General features: G+C 43.1%; 1 long non-coding RNA gene across 5 annotated transcripts in view; it reads right to left on the bottom strand.

Annotated features, from left to right (window-relative positions):
* Positions 1-1799: 1799 nt before the first annotated feature.
* Positions 1800-16260, bottom strand: part of Gm30524 — a 90389-nt gene continuing 75928 nt past the window's right edge. For 2 of the 5 annotated variants that reach the window (XR_869563.2, XR_378115.3), the window contains exons 3-4: positions 5658-5792; positions 3764-5527 (exon numbers count right to left, since the gene is read on the bottom strand). This is a non-coding gene — a long non-coding RNA (predicted gene, 30524). Of the gene's footprint in view, positions 3434-3686; positions 5528-5657; positions 5793-16260 lie in introns of those variants that run through there. The other 3 variants (XR_378116.2, XR_869562.2, XR_001785403.1) reach the window with 3 other exon arrangements.

Below are 16260 nucleotides of genomic sequence, written 5' to 3'. Positions count from 1 at the left end.
TATCTCTACCTAATGGAAGAACCAGTTACAGCTGGGTTTATCCATACATACACACACACACACAGAGTCACTCAGTTCAAACTCATCTAACATCTCACAAACTCTTGCGCGCGCTCAACTGGCCAGGAAGAACGACGCTGCAACAGGATCCTTCTGCACACGTTTATTGGGAGAGCTTGATTGTAGAGGCGAAAAGACTTCGAGCCCAGAACTGGTGCTGCTTTTATAGGCCTAGGAGGGGCGTGTCTCACACCCGGATTGGTTATGCACTAAGTCTCATTTGCATGTTCCTCATCTGATTGGCTACTCTCTCTCAGTACCTTACAGAACCTCATTATCATACCTCATTTGCATGTCTCACATCTGATTGGTTATACTCTCAGTACCTTACAGAACCTCATTATCATGCCTGGGCCAGGCAGTGTCTTTGCAAAAAACTTTACTGCATATGTACACATTGGTTGTTTGTCCAATCTTATGCGTGGTGGCCAGCAGTAGTCAGTGCCACTCAGCAACGGCACATGTGGCTTCCCACAACAAACAAAAGTCACACACACTCACACACACACACACACACACACACACACTCACACACACTCACACACACACTTACATACACATTCATACACACACTTTTTTATCTCTGTTCTTTGCCTCTGCTTGCTGACACAAGGCTCAGACAGGTTTGAAGTTTACTAACTTGTAAGTTGTGTTCTTCTTAGACTAGAACAACGCTCCTTGATAGGCCCCTCTCAGTACCTTTATCATGGGAATTCGTTACCAGAAAGACAAAAATGTGAGATGAACAAGTTGGAACCCTCTTGGAAGGATGCTGTTCATTCAATCTAACAATCAATCAATCAACTCTGGACATTGAGGCCCAATGGGGATGGCTGGCTGTGACCATGTTGATTGCTATTGCTGAAGTGATGGCCCTTGATTCCAGAAGCATGGACAGAAACTGTGTAACCCTCGTCCCCCAGTCTTGCCCTATGCCTCTCTTTATTCAGCCCCGAACAACCAGTATCCTCTATAACAGAGTTATAGCCATAAGTAAAGCACTTTTTTGAGAGTCTTGTGAGCTACTTTGTGAATTATCTACCCAAGGTAGTTTTATATTGCCTTAGAGTATTAACCAGGAAGTATCTAATTAAATATGGCTTTGGGAAACCTAAAACCTGTGTCTGGCACCTGACGTTAGGGAAATCTTGTAATGGGCTTGCCCTTGACTTGTAGGTTTGAATGTTTTTATCCCCCAAGATTCATATCTTGATACCCAAATCCCAGGTGATAGTATTAGGAGATGGATCTTTGAGAAACAGCATTTCTTAGGGCTCCTCGGTTAGTTTTTGTTATCTCCATCAAAGAATCCAGATGAGACACACAGAGAACGACAGAGAACAGTTGTGTGTATTATGAGGTAAAGCATGTGGCTCAGAAGAATGGCAGTGGTCAATGATCAGAAGGACCTCTGTAGAGGAAAGTACTCTCAAGGAGTAAAAATGGGGCCCCAGAGAATGGCATTGGTCGATGACCAGATGGCCCCTTGTGGAGAAAAATACTCTTAAGGGATGAGAGCCAGAGAGACCATTGTGTAAATCTATATTTTTAGATAAGCTTCATACTGTTTCTTGAAGTCTCTAGCACAGCTTTCCTGAGGGGCATTCTCGTTCCCAAGTAGATAGAGGCAATCCAATTCCAACTGGTGTTAACTCTTTTTTTAATTCTCTCTCTCTCTCTCTCTCTCTCTCTCTCTCTCTCTCTCTCTCTCTCTCTCTCTCTCTCTCTCTCGTGTGTGTGTGTGTGTGTGTGTGTGTGTGTGTGTGTGTGTGTGTTGGAGGAGGGGGTCTGGGTCTGTGTGTTGGTATGTGAATAAGTGTAGTTCCTGCAGAGGCAAGAGGCAATGCATTCCTCTGGAGCTGGCATTACAAGCAGTTGTGAGCTTCCACACATGGGTGCTGGGAACTAAACCTAAGTCCTCCAAAAGCAGAATGGATTCTTAACTGCTGAGCCACCTGTCCTCTTGGATTAACTCTTAGGGAGGGGGCACTGTATGTCACTGCTCTTTACAGAAAAGTTTCCTGTTACTTGGGCATCTTATAAAGATGAGGGCTTCCAGAGCCAGGGTCAGATGGTCATCTGTGATTAACAGGCACATCAAGGTGTTATATCTCTTCCTGGGGCAAGAGATGACTCAGGCCTGCTCCTCTGAGCAACAATTGATGTCCCGCAGCCTCAGTCTTTGGTTTTGTAAGCTATCCATCATGAGGGAGGAGTCCAGCCCTAGGTTTTGTAATCATGAGGGAATAGTCCAGCCCAAATATCCTGTAATCCTGCTAATATCCTACTGGCTACCTAACAATAAGGCCAGAAGTCTCATGACTGGCCTTAATTACTTTCACTGTGTAATGACACAGCAAAGAGATGCTGAGCACAAGTCATACAGCAGGTCTTTGCCCAGCCTGCCTACACTTGGATGTTGGAATCCCCAACCTCTATAACTTGATAGACAAATGCCTCTTGTTCATGAACCACTTAGTTAGAGGGACTTTATTGAAGTAGTTCAAGCCAACTAAGAAGGGGTATGCCCAGTTAGTGTCAGAGCATCAGTGTCAACATGAAGCTAGTGAGGTGGAGGGCAGGGGTTAAGAAAGCAGCCCCGGAGCCTGACAGTCATTTGTGGTCATGGTAACCAAGAGACAGCACTGGAGTGATGAGCTCTTGACAGCAGGAACTTCCCAGGGAGATGGAAAAAAATGGGCTCTCTTGATAAGAAAATAGACAACTACTCTTCAGGCAGAATACATGCCATAGAGCCCAAGTCAGTCTTCTCAACACAGGACAACATGAAGTTGGACTTAGAAAGGATAGGGAAGTCATGGGGTACCTGTGTGAAATGACATCACTACACATATCTGCACAGGTTAAGAAAGTTCATGCCCGTTCTGAAGAGGCAATGGACTGGGGAATTTAGTATCAGGAGAAACTCCTACTGCTAACCATTTATGCAGAATGTTCCACCCAAGTAAATTCATTCCCATCCCATTATGTGTATCCCCTCATTTTAAATGACCACATCCACGGTCTCCCTAAACCAAGAAATGGTAAGACTTCTCAAAGTATTGTTACAAATCCATATCGAGGCGCTGTACGAGTGCAGGCAAAGTCCAGGTACCAGAGGAAGCAGGCGTGCGTGAATGCTCTCAGCGTTTTACCTTCACCTGGCCTCTTCGTGTATAAATGCTTTGTTTATTCTGTTTATCTTGAATTATTGTTTACAAATTCAATGCACACTTTCAAATAAGATTATAAATAAATAAGTCCAGATAAGACCTGGGACAGACTCCAAGTTGGAAGTGCTCAAATTGTTCTGGACGTCTAGAAGAAAATATATTGAATGTAGCAACTATATTGATTCAGACAGCCAATTTCCCTGTTGAAAAAAAAATATACTCATGAAGTGGAGAGAGTAAGATGTGTGATGTGTAAAGGGTCCAACGTCTACAGCTTGATGAATGGACATACCCAACAGGCCCTGTATTCTCTAACTACCATGAGAACCCTCAGATTTAACTTTCTCCTTTGAAACTTGCATATGCTTAGAAAACAGGGGACTCTTTTCATTCCACTTTAAATGTGCTTTAGGGAAAATGTGATAAAACTGAACAACTTTTACACAGAAATATATGTTCAAACTTTTATTTACAATATTTCAGAATATCTATTTTAAAAATCCAGAGGTGATCTCACTATATTCCCTGTGGATTTTCCTAACATTCTTCTCTTGAGTTTACTTCAGCTCTGCAGCAAATAATCCCCAAGGATTCTCCATGAAGGGGAGGAAGGCAAAAACAATCTCACAGTCACAAAATACATCACAAAACACCAAAAAGTATGACAATCACTGCAACATAAAATTGACCACAAATTCATAAAATCTCATTTCCACGGGGTAATGCTTTATACTGTGTGGTGACTAGTATTCTGCACTAATGTGGATAGACCTTGGTTTCAGATTTTCTGAATGCTTCTCTGAAGTTATGACTTTAGAGGAAAAGAGCTAAGCCTGGACCTTTTCCTGGCCACAGTGTTCACACTTATGATTATAGCATGTCCAAGAGCGCAGTATTCTGTCAGCTCCAGGGAGCATAAACAATGCAAAGTCTACAATAGCCAACAAACAGAAACAAACTTCATGTCTATCAGTGGAGGAATAGTTAAAGAAAATGTGGTAAGCAATCACAATGGACTTCTGTTTGGCCATAAAAAGAAGAATAAAACCCCGTGATTTGCAGCGTGTATGAAACCGCAAGCAGTTAAGCTAAATGAAACTGTTGGGCACAGAGAGATGGGACTGTGTGGCTCCCTCACAGAGAATATCAGAAAGTCAGTGGATGCCATAGAGATCGGGAGTGGGATGGTAGTGACAGGAGACTGGGGACATGAGGGAGGAGGAAAAGGATGATCAGTGGGGACTGAGTTAGATAGGAATCAGACACTCTGGTATTGCACGTCAGGCAACCACATAGAGACACAATGTACCATACTCTCAAAACCTATGAGAGAGACTTTGAATGTGTCCCAAGAAATGACAAGCATTTGAGGGCACAAATGTGTTTACTTATTCAATGAACACACAATGTACACCTACCCCAGTGTGTCCAATAAGAATGTGTAATTTTTTTAAGATTTTGTTTCAGTTAAAAGTCTAGCTAAAATTTTAAAGTGCTAAGTAAATTTCTTAACAAAACAAAAACAAAACAAAACTGGTAGTTTTTGTTTGTTTGTTTGTTTGTTCATTCGTTTGTGTTCTGCCTAAGTACTTACAGATGTCAGAGCTTATCTGTGCACATCTGAGGACAACACATATGTAAACAGTATTTTCATACAGTTAAGTTACCAGCATTAGCCCTCTTTATCTCATTTGCAAATACATCTTCATGATTTTCACAGTGTTTTTTCAGTGTCTTAGAAAGTTGCCGAGACGTGCCTTAAACTCAATATGTATGTAAGCCCAAGCTAAATTTAACCTCTTAACAATCCTCCTGCCTCTGCCTCCTGGGTGCTTGAATTGCAGGCATGAGGAAACACCTCTGGTCATTACATTTCAAATTTTAGTTACAATTATTTACTTACTCTGCGAATGTGTGCACACATGTGTACCACAGTATGCATGTGGTGGTCAGAGAACAACCCTTAGTAGTCAGTTTTATATTTTCTTTCATCACATGGTTCCCAGAGAACAAACTCAGGTCATCTAGCTTGGCAGCAAGGGTCTACTCTCCCAGCCATTTTGCTGGGCTGTGATGCTTTTGGAAACCCCATGCCAGCTGTGACTTCACAGTCAGTTACAACACGAAGGGCAGGGAGGGAGAGTTATACCCACCTCTGTGGTGCGCAGGCTGAAGTCAGACGAATAAGAGGGATTTATCGATGGCGCCAGAGGACACAGTGGGAGCTTGAATGTGCTCTAGGAAGTTGTGAAATCTTTTCTCTCTAGATGCTTCGTGATGAAAATACTGCTTGCCTTTAGGCAACGAAAGAAAAAAATACATATTTATTACACTGTCTTAGCGCTAACGTCCCAGCCATCCCTAAAATGAAGGGAAAGGGGCTGCTGTTGACCGAAGAGGCATGTTTATCTCTGACTCACTCACATTATTGGCTCCAGGCAGAGAGCAGATGTAGGTCATCAGGAGGCAACCGTGGCGTTTTGGCTGGTCTGCCGAACTCCAGACTCTATCGTCTATAGTTTGCACAAGCAGCTGTGTGGTAACTGTTAGCATTTACTCCTTCAAAACAAAAGGAGTGCATCCAGCAGGAAGAATAGGATACAAAGGTTTACACCCTGTTTTCACCATGTTAAATGTAACACATGTCTAGCGAAAATCTGTCTCTCCCAGAAGCAACTCTACTGAGGACATTCCCAGAGTAGGTCAGTGGAAGCTAAAACCTGCCTCCCCCACCCACACCCCATTTCCCCGCCCAGTATGGCCAAATTTCTGGAATTTGGATTCCCTGGCTGTGAATAATGAACTTCTGTTGTTTTGTTTTTGTTTTCCAAGAGAGAATTAATCTAAAAGTATAATTTTTTTTTCCTGGCAATGCTCTCCTCACTCTCTGGCTGTCCTCAGATAAGCTGCATAGCTGTACTGATAAGATACAGATTGCTCAGCTACTGATGTGGGTGTGGGTGACAGCGGAAAACCAGACCAGAAAACCGAACAGTGCAGGCTCCAGGCCATCCTCCTTCCCTACAAACAGTGATTGTATCCAATGCCCAGCCAGCATCAGAGGAAAACACACTGAAGGAGGACAGACGCCTGGATGTCCGTGACTAAACTCCCATTCAGCCCTGTGACACCCATCAGAAGTTAACAGAGCTTGGGTCCAGTGAGACGGATGGATCAGTGGGTGTTAGCTACCAAGACTGATGGCCTGAGTTCAACTCACATGGCAAAATGAGAGAACTGACTCCTGTAACACGTACTGTGGCACCTCGTGTGTGTGTGTGTGTGTGTGTGTGTGTGTGTGTGTGTGTGTGTGTGTGTGAAAATAAGTAGATGTAAAATTAAAAAATATTGAGCTTATCTTGCCAAAAGCAATCTACAGATTCAATGCAAACCCCATCAAAATTCCAACTCAATTCTTCAACGAATTAGAAAGAGCAATCTGCGAATTCATCTGGAATAACAAAAAACCTAGGATAGCAAAAACTCTTCTCAAGGATAAAAGTACCTCTGGTGGAATCACCATGCCTGGCCTAAAGCTTTACTACAGAGCAATTGTTATAAAAACTGCATGGTACTGGTATAGAGACAGACAAGTAGACCAATGGAATAGAATTGAAGACCCAGAAATGAACCCACACACCTATGGTCACTTGATCTTCGACAAGTGAGCTAAAACCATTCAGTGGAAGAAAGACAGCATTTTCAACAAATGGTGCTGGCACAACTGGTTGTTATCATGTAGAAGAATGAGAATTGATCCATTCCTATCTACTTGTACTAAGGTCAAATCTAAGTGGATCAAGGAACTTCACATAAAACCAGAGACACTGAAACTTATAGAGGAGAAAGTGGGGAAAAGCCTCGAAGATATGGGCACAGGGGAAAAATTCCTGAATAGAACAGCAATGGCTTGTGCTGTAAATGGGACCTCATGAAACTGCAAAGCTTCTGCAAGGCAAAAGACACCGTCAATAAGACAAAAAGGCCACCAACAGATTGGGAAAGGATCTTTACCTGTCTTAAATCAGATAGGGGACTAATATCCAATATATATAAAGAACTCAAGAGGGTGGACTCCAGAAAATCAAATAACCCCCTTAAAAGATGGGGCTCCGAGCTAAACAAAGAATTCTCACCCGAGGAATACCGAATGGCTGAGAAGCACCTGAAAAAATGTTCAACATCCTTAATCATCAGAGAAATGCAAATCAAAACAGCCTTGAGATTACATCTCACACCAGTCAGAATGGCTAAGATAAAAAATTCAGGTGTCAGCAGATGCTGGCGAGGATGTGGAGAAAGAGGAACACTCCTCCATTGTTGGTGGGATTGCAAGCTTGTACAACCACTCTGGAAATCAGTCTGGTGGTTCCTCAGAAAATTGGACATAGTACTACCGGAGGATCCCACAATACCTCTCCTGGGCATATATCCAGAAGATGTCCCAACTAGTAAGAAGGACACATGCTCCACTATGTTCATAGCAGCCTTATCTGTAATAGCCAGAAGCTGGAAAGAACCCAGATGCCCCTCAACAGAGGAATGGATACAGAAAATGTGGTACATTTACACAATGGAGTACTACTCAGCTATTAAAAAGAATGAATTTGTGAAATTCCTAGGCAAATGGTTGGACCTGGAGGGCATCATCCTGAGTGAGGTAACACAATCACAAAAGAACTCAAATGATATGTACTCACTGATAAGTGGATATTAGCCCAGAAACTTAGTATAGTGAGATATAAGGTACAATTTGCAAAACACATGAAACTTAAGAAGAATGAAGACCAAAGTGTGGACACTTTGCCCCTTCTTAGAATTGGAAACAATCACCCATGGGAGGAGTTACAGAGACAAAGTTTGGAGCTGAGACAAAAGGATAGACCATCTAGAGACTGCCATTTCCAGGGACCCATCCCATAATTAGCCTCCAAACAATGACACCATTGCATACACTAGCAAGCGTTTGTTGCAAAGACCATGATATAGCTGTCTCTTGTGAGACTACGCCGGGGCCTAGCAAACACAGAAGTGGATGCTCACAGTCAACTATTGGATGGATCACAGGGCTCCCAATGGAGGAGCTAGAGAAAGTATCCAAGGAGCTAAAGAGATCTGCAACCCTGTAGGTGCACCATTATGAACTAACCAGTACCCCGGAGCTCTTGATTCTAGCTGCATATGTATCAAAGGATGGCCTAGTCGGCCATCACTGGAAAGAGAGGCCCATTGGACAGGCAAACTTTATATGCCCCAGTATAGGGGAACGCCAGGGCCAAAAAAAATGGGAATGGGTGGGTAGGGGAATGGGGGTAGGTGGGTGTGGGGGACTTTTGGGATAGCATTGGAAACATAATTGAGGAAAATACGTAATAAAAAAATATTGAGCTTATAATAATCATACATGCTGAATGTTTCTAAATTTTCTTGACTTGGTTGCTCTGTAATAGTTCATTACTTAGCAAGCCTAACATGATTAAATACTTAGGCTTTCTTCTGCTGGCAGGCTGGGAAGTAAACATGAAAAGCCGTTCATATTCTGTTGGGCCAATATTGTCATGGGCATTTCTGCAGACAGCCCAGCTGATGAGATCTGCAGCTATGGCTGATGCTATGGTTGACGCTGCTGTCATGAGTCACAGATGGATCCTAACAACTTCGTGAAGCAGATATTTGTATTTAATTTTTACAAACTAAAAAAAAAAAAAAAGAGAGTGTTTGAAGAATAAAGTAACCTTTCTAAGTCATGAAGCTAGTAGGTGTTAGAATGATGATTGACACCCAAGCTAAGATGCCCATGCTCCTCCATCTATAGTAAGATTTATAAATGGCCCCACATCAATCCCTGGGGATTAAGCACAAAGCAAAGGAAATGAATGTTTGATCCTGCAACCAGCTTAGCCTCTGCTGCCCTGTTCCTTAGATTCATAGTGTGTGTAGAGGCAGAAAACTAAAACCTACAAGGGTTGTAACATGACTTGGGATTTTAAGTCTCCTGTATAACTAGAGAGATGGCTTAGTGGGTAAAGTGCTCGCTGCACAGAATGTGGACCAGAGCTCAGATTCTCAACACCAATGAAAAAGCCAGGTGCATGTACCTGTAACTCCTACTAGGGATGGAAACAGGAGGATCAGTGGGGTTTCCTAACCAGACAGGCTAGCTGTAAGCTCTGGACTCTGTGAGAGACCCTATCTCAAAAACCAAAGTAGGGCATGATATAGGATAAGATAATACACGATGGTGACCTCTGACCTCGTGCACAAATACAGGAGCACATGTATACACGTGTGGACAAGCACACACCTCCTCCCTGGCTCCCTTAAGAAACCAGCACACAACTAATCACAAAGGAGAAAGTCGAAGGCTGCTTCCAATGCACCAGGCTTGCAGAGCTTGACCAACTCTTTATAACGTGCAGAAGACTTTCAAGACCTTAGCTATCTGGCTCTTCCATATAAGACCTCTCTGAGCCCACAGCCTGTAGAAACCAATCAATGTGAGGAATAGCAAGGAAATAAAAGAATCCTGGGGAGATGCTTAAATCAGAGGGAGTCTTCCAAACAATGGGAGATATTTAAATTACAGGGAGTCTTCCAGCCAATGGGAGATGTTTAAATCAGAGGGAGTCTTCCAGCCAATGGGAGATGCTTAAATCAGAGGGAGTCTTCCAGCCAATGGGAGATGCCTCCGGCCAATAAACACATTGATCTCACTCCAAAGAAGCTGAGGAAGCTGCTGGTTTGGGCTTGGGAAAATCTGGAAGCGAAATCTACCCACCAGTCTGTATTTATCCAGATATCCGAAGCTCCAAGATAGCAGCAGACTCCATGCATCCTGCCACGAACAGGTGGATTGTCTTGTTTACCCCACTAATTAGAACCAGAAAAATCCTAACGTGGGCAACATCATTCAAACGATTTCATACCAAAAAGAAAATACAACAAAACAATTATAAACAAATGCAAAAGCAGACACTAGAGACACATAAGAAAAAGTTCAGGAAGCAGTGGTTTCAAACAAGCAAATATTCCAGGATATTTGCCAGTCAGTAGGCTTTTCCATGACAGGGAGGTCCAGTGGTAGGGAATGCAGACTCCACTGGGCAGTGATCATATTGTCTGGGCAAACTACTTCCTCAAGCTTACTGGGTGTTCCGTCTCTATATCATAGACATGTTGTGAAGTGAAGTAACATGTTCCTAGCATGTGCTTTGATGCTGCCAACAAAGGCCTCAGATTCAATTTTCAGAAAGCCCAAATGAACTAGCAATCCTTGTCTAAGAAAGTAACTCAGTTAGTATGGAGAGCCATGCGGCAAGCAATCACCATTATAAGATGGCGCTGGCTTCCGCTGTGCCTAACTAGTAAACAAGCCTTGTGCGCAAGTGCGAGAATGAACTCACGCCTAGTCACTGCCCATCTCGGGGCATAGTAATGAGGTGATGGGCGAGCAACAAATCAGGTGCTGACACGCCATGCTGAGGGCTATATAAGCAGCACCATTTTCCGGGGTCTGGGTCTTCCCTCCTTAAGAAGCAATAAAGCTTGCCGCAGAAGAATCCGGTTGTCCGAGTGTGTTCTTGCAGGTGAGAACGATAGCTCGGGATAAGTTAGTAGAGAGCCTGCCCAGCATGCATGAGGCCCTAGGTTCAAACCCCAGTCCCACACACACATGGTCTGTTGGTGAACATGCCAATAACATGCCTCTAATTCCAGCATTTTGGAAACAGAGAGGGAGATCAAAAGTTCGAGATCACCCGTAAAATTTGAAGCCAGTTTGGGTATGTGAGGTTGCTGAACTTTGAAGTCTGAGCCTTGGAATCAAGAGTCTCCTGGTATGAGGTCTTCTTGCACTGAGGAGAACTCCCAGGTCTGGGAGCTGGTTGGCTCTTGTGTTCCGTTCACCCACATCGTGTGGCTATGCAACAGCAGCCTTGGGAGACTTGGGTCAGGAAAAGTAAGGACAGTCTGGTTTACACGCACAGCAGTGCTAAGGAGAGTCTCAAAAGAGACCTTCTAAGCTGTAAGTGGTCCCCTCCTCGCCTATTTTACTACTATATGTCTCTTCCTGTGTCAGAGAACACCACTCTTATCCTTCCCCCTAGTAGGGGGATACAGGGGTTATAGCAGCAGGGTTTTTTTTTTCAATTTTCATTAGATATTTTCTTCATTTACATTTCAAATGCTATCCCAAAAGTCCCCTATACCCCCTCCCCCCGCCCTGCTCCCCTACCCACTTACTTCCACTTCTTGGCCCTGCCATTCCCCTGTACTGGGCATATAAAGTTTGCTAGACCAAGGGGCTTCTCTTCCCAATAATGGCCGACTAGGCCATCTTCTGCTACATATGCAGCTAGAGACAAGAGCTCAGGGGGTACTGGTTAGTTCATAGTGTTGTTCCTCCTATAGGGTTGCAGACCCCTTCAGCTCCTTGGGTACTTTCTCTAGCTCCTCCACTGGGGACACTGTGTTCCATCCAATAGATAACTGTGAGCATCCACTTCTGTATTTGCCAGGCACTGGCATAGCCTCACAAGAGACAGCTATATCAGGGTCCTTTTATCAAAATCTTGCTGGCATATGCCATAGTGTCTGTGTTTGGTGGCTGATTATAGGATGGATCCCTGGGTGGGGCAGTCTCTGGGTGGTCCATCCTTTTGTCTCAGCTCCAAACTTTGTTTCTGTAACTCCTTCCCTGGGTATTTTGTTCCCTATTCTAAGGAGGAATGAAGTATCCATGCATTGGTCTTCCTTCTTCTTAATTTTCTTGTGTTTATAGCAGCAGTTCTTAACCTGGGGGTCACAACCTCTTCAGGAATCAAATGACCCTTTCACAGGGGTTGCCTAAGACCATCAGAAGATGTTTGCATTATGATTTATAACAGTAGCACAATTACACTTATGAACTCACAGCACAAATAGTTGGGAGTCACCACAACTGTATTAAAGGGCTGCAGCATTAGAAAGGTTGAGACTCACTGAGTTATAATAAAACTGTGTGAGCTGTAAAGCTAAATGTATCTCCTGCAAGCTTGGCTTAAAATAAGAAGAACGAGAAAGACCAAACTTTCATTTTGTTGTGTCTGAATTAAGTGGAAAGCTTTGTTTCTATTAACGTACCAGATTTTCTGCTCATATTAGAAATACAAATGGCTGTGAGGATGATTGCATCCTCCAGAGTGCTGTGCCTCAGTACGGTAGACATGATAAATACTCCAGAGTGCTGTGACTCAGTACCGTAGACATGATAAATACTCCAGAGTGCTGTGCCTCAGTACTGTAGACATGGTAAATACTCCAGAGTGCTGTGGCTCAGTACCATAGACATGATAAATACTCCAGAGTCCTGTGGCTCAGTACTGTAGACATGGTAAATACTCCAGAGTGCTGTGGCTCAGTACCATAGACATGGAAATACTCGCTTATATGCTGGCATTTCAAAGCGCATCAGTTGCACAGTCTGGGACTGGTTACCACGACTCTGAAGACTGAATTCATCCCTGGAAAGTGTGAACAGGCCAAATTTATAGGTGTGGGAATGAGAAAGAAGGGAAGACAGCTCGGGGTCCTCCCCTGAGGACTGGCAACAGCTGTTCACATCTGTGTCCAGAAAGGATAGTCCGTTGGTTCATAGAGGAAGCATGATTTCTACTAAATTTGTAAAAAGATTTTTTTCTTTCTTTGAGAAAGATAAGAATTGAGCTGCACTTGATGAATGGGACAATATTCCTCAAGTCTGCAAGATATCATAAGACTTAGGACTCAAAATAGATGTTTCTTTGTTCAGGCACAAACACACTATGGTTTGCTAGTCATGATGTTAATGAGATAAGGATTTTCATGACAGAATTTTATAACTGAAGTCTCTACACAGGAGAAAAGTAAACACCAACTGGAAGACATCTACATTAAAAAAATAATAAAAGCAGTACCCTAGTTGCCAGTGCAACATACACATATGAGACACATGCTATATTAAATTAGAGAGCTTCTTCATTGCAAAGGAAACAGCCAAGGAAAGACCGAAGGAAGGGGAAAGAGAGGAAAGGGGGGAGATTTCAAAACAACAAATACTAATTAATACCTCCTCTAATTTTTCCCATTTATTAGTTTGTTGGAAGGGTGAGCCTGCTACAGTGTATATGGAGGGGTCAGTAGGGTGAGCCTGCTACAGTGTATATGGATGAGTCAGTAGGGTGAGCCTGCTACAAAGTACATGGGGGAGTCAGTAGGGTGAGCCTGCTACAGTGTATATGGATGAGTCAGTAGGGTGAGCCTGCTACAGTGTATATGGAGGAGTCAGTAGGGTGAGCCTGCTACAAAGTATATGGGGGAGTCAGTAGGGTGAGCCTGCTACGAAGTATATGGGGGAGTCAGTAGGGTGAGCCTGCTACAGTGTATATGGAGGAGTCAGTAGGGTGAGCCTGCTACAAAGTATATGGGGGAGTCAGTAGGGTGAGCCTGCTACAGTGTATATGGAGGAGTCAGTAGGGTGAGCCTGCTACAAAGTATATGGGAGAGTCAGTAGGGTGAGCCTGCTACAGTGTATATGGAGGAGTCAGTAGGGTGAGCCTGCTACAAAGTATATGGGGGAGTCAGTAGGGTGAGCCTGCTACAGTGTATATGGAGGAGTCAGTAGGGTGAGCCTGCTACAGTGTATATGGAGGAGTCAGTAGGGTGAGCCTGCTACAGTGTATATGGAGGAGTCAGTAGGGTGAGCCTGCTACAAAGTATATGGGGGAGTCCATAGGGTGAGCATGTTACAGTGTATATGGAGGAGTCAGTAGGGTGAGCCTGCTACAGTGTATATGGAGGAGTCAGTAGGGTGAGCCTGCTACAAAGTATATGGGGGAGTCAGTAGGGTGAGCCTGCTACAGTGTATATGGAGGAGTCAGTAGGGTGAGCCTGCTACAGTGTATATGGAGGAGTCAGTGCTCTCTTTCGTCTTTGGGGATTAAACTCAAGTCATCAAAGACTTGGTGACAAGGGGCTTTGCCCTCTGAACCAACCTGTCAGCATTTCATTTGTAATCAAGACCTCCAGAGAGATATGCAATCAATACATTGTTCTGAGTCAAACACCCTAAAACAGTGGTTTGCAACCTTTAGGTCTCTACCATTGGGGGACAATCTTTTCACAGAGGTCATATGTCAGATATCATTCATATCAGATATTTACATTACAATCAACAACAGTAGCAAAATTACAGTTATGAAGTAGCAATAAAAATAATTTTATGGCTGGGGGTCACCACAACATGAGGAATTATATTAAGGGTCACAGCATTATGAAGGTTAAGAACCAATGGCTTAGAATATGTTCTACGGTCCTGTGGGGGTCCCTGAAGACTCTTCAGTGATTTGAGAAATCACAATTACTTTTATGAACCCACCAGGGGGGCTTGTGTCTTTTTCTCTGTGCCCACGGGTACCCAGACAGAGCACAACAGAAGTCTGTAATATAAAACTATGGCTTAGCCCCAAGAAAGGATGAGTGAGTTGGGACTACACTCATTCTTAAGCTTTAACAAAACTGATTTTAATTAAAATTTTCTTTCAGGAAGCAACTAATAATGCTATTAAATCTCAATATCTCCTTCTGTCTTTTTAACACTATGCAGTGTAATGGACAGTAGGGAAGAAGCACTCGGAGTACAATAGTTTTGCAAGAAATAATGTCTGTGAGATTTTTTGAATCACAAACGAAATAAGCATCCTTTCTTTTGTTGTTTTTAGGATGGCAGACAAACTATTGTTACACAGATCTGGCCATTTGGCTGATAGCCCCTTTAAAATAAGAGAAGCCAGCCAATCATTTCAAAGAAAATCCACAGGCTTGTTGCCTGTGAATTATAAAATTTAAGTTTACAAACAAAAACATAGAATTTTAGAAAGCTGAAATTTGTCACCACAGGTTTGGTGATTTTTCTAAATTTTCAAGGGCTTTTCAAATGAAGTTGGTGGTGATTTCAATGAAAATATTATTTATACTGTATAATGAAATTTGGGGGAAGGTATATTAACTCTAAGAACACAGACTTTCACCTGACTAATCAGGTTAGCGATTCTGTGGCAGAAGGAAGTACAAGAGACACCATGAGTCTGCACAGCACATGCGTTCACCAATATGGACCAACTCCATGCTGCAAATGGACCATAGATGTGACCTCTGTCTGGGTTTTGCTGTATATCAATGACAAATACACAGTGACCTGAAATGTTTTTAAGACAATCTTGCATTTTTGAACAAGGGGCAGTGAGACTAGATTCACCATTTACCTCCTTCAAAACAATACACAGCAAAAGACTGTGTGTGCACCAGACACTGAAAAGTCAGGAAGCTGTCTTCTACTAAGACACAGAATCAAAAGATTTGCAGAAGGAATAAATAACATTAGTCGCTATAACTGAGCTAGTTAAATTTATTTAGAACTTTTTGTTTTGTTTCCTTTACACAAGGTATATGAAGTCGAGGCTGCCCTTGAATGGATTGGCTGAGTGTGACATTGAACTTCGAGTGTTCTTTGGGAGTGTTCCACTTCCCAAATGCTGGCATTACAAGTATGCAACACTACTCCCGACTACCTTTGTTACTTTAATACTAAAATACTTAAAGTGTCCATTTTAATTACAAATTCAGTAAATATTAACAGAACTCTCACACAAACAAAAGTGGATCCTGTCCTGGTGAAGTTCCCGTTAAGGAAACTTCAACTTTAGAACTGGCTGGATCAGACTGACCTGTGGACATGTCTATGAAGCATTTTCTTGATTGCTAATTGACATAGAAGGTCCAGCCCACTGCAGATGATGTCATCACTAGGAAGCTAGGCCTGGGCTGTGTAAGAAGGCTAGCTAAGCAAACCATGAGATGCAAGGCAGTGAGCAGTGTTTCTATGGCTTCTGCCTCTGGCTCTTGTCTTGGGTTCCTGCCTGGGCTTCCTTTAATAATGGGCTGTAACTTGTGAGGTTAAGTAAGTCTCCTCAAGGTGCTTCTGGCCATGGCATCTCTCAGAGCAACAAAAAAC

Source organism: Mus musculus, chromosome 6, assembly GCF_000001635.26.
Source record: "Mus musculus strain C57BL/6J chromosome 6, GRCm38.p6 C57BL/6J".
In the NCBI taxonomy this organism is placed as follows: domain Eukaryota; kingdom Metazoa; phylum Chordata; class Mammalia; order Rodentia; family Muridae; genus Mus; species Mus musculus.
The sequence above is the reverse complement of the archived record's forward strand: the minus strand, read 5'-3'. Positions and strand labels throughout refer to the sequence as shown.